This window comes from Rhagoletis pomonella, unplaced genomic scaffold, assembly GCF_013731165.1.
Source record: "Rhagoletis pomonella isolate Grant_MI unplaced genomic scaffold, Rhpom_1.0 Rhpom_scaffold_01497, whole genome shotgun sequence".
NCBI lineage: Eukaryota > Metazoa > Arthropoda > Insecta > Diptera > Tephritidae > Rhagoletis > Rhagoletis pomonella.
Window position 1 is genome coordinate 28,245 of NW_023460051.1, and position 870 is coordinate 29,114.

General features: G+C 37.8%; 1 long non-coding RNA gene across 1 annotated transcript; it reads right to left on the reverse strand.

Moving 5' to 3' along the window:
- Positions 1–201: 201 nt before the first annotated feature.
- Positions 202–564, reverse strand: LOC118752426. The gene is made up of 3 exons (XR_004994676.1): positions 521–564; positions 399–460; positions 202–306 (listed from the first exon to the last, which is right to left on the reverse strand). It is a non-coding gene; the product is annotated as an uncharacterized LOC118752426 (long non-coding RNA).
- Between the last annotated feature and the right edge of the window lie 306 nt (positions 565–870).

The following is an 870-nucleotide window of genomic DNA, read 5'->3' on the forward strand; positions in this document are numbered from 1 at the left end:
GCAGCAAATGTCAGTTACGCGGTTTTGTACTTTAAGCGACGATATGTATGTTAACAGGAACGCAGCAATCTAATACACGGGTGGAGCAGGAACGCAGCACAGCAGAAGCATACAAAAAATCTGCAAATAAATGGTTTTTTAGGTTTTTAACAAACGAGAACCTGGTTTCAACTTACTTCAACGTGTCTAAATCACAACGCACACACACTAATGCAAAGGCGCAACAGGAACGCAACACTATAAAATACGGGCGGAGCAATATACAGGCGGAGCAGGAACGCAGCACAGCAGAATCGTCCGAAAAATCTGCGAATAAATGGTTCATTAGGTTTTGAAATAACAAAGAGCTCAAATGGAATGGTTCATCAATAAAGTCAAAATAATATGTTGTAACTTACGTGTATTAGCTCTTAATCACAATACCAGCACAGGTCGGTCAGCGAAACACTAAGGAAATGACCTAATAAATGCAAAATTATAATTTATTTGTAAAATAATTCGGTTTTATTACAATACTTACCAAATTTCACGCAATTGGAAAACAAATGTCAGCGAATAAGAACAAAACGAACAACGAAAATTGAATCAATGTAGCTTGTTCAGAATTTTTTTCTAATATTTTGGGAAATGTTCAGTGAAAATAGCAAAGAAACAACACAGTTTCTCCTAAGGTAGTTCAAGATGGCGGATTAGAGCGAGAAGTTGCCAACGTATAACACCTTTCATTATTGCATCATGGGCTTCACATACGATATTTCACACATGGCTGGAATTCGTTAGCGGACAGAGCACACATTTACAAAATATTTATCGTTCAGCAGAACGTGCATGCATATTCGATTCCGATTTTATGGGTCGACTACGGAGGAC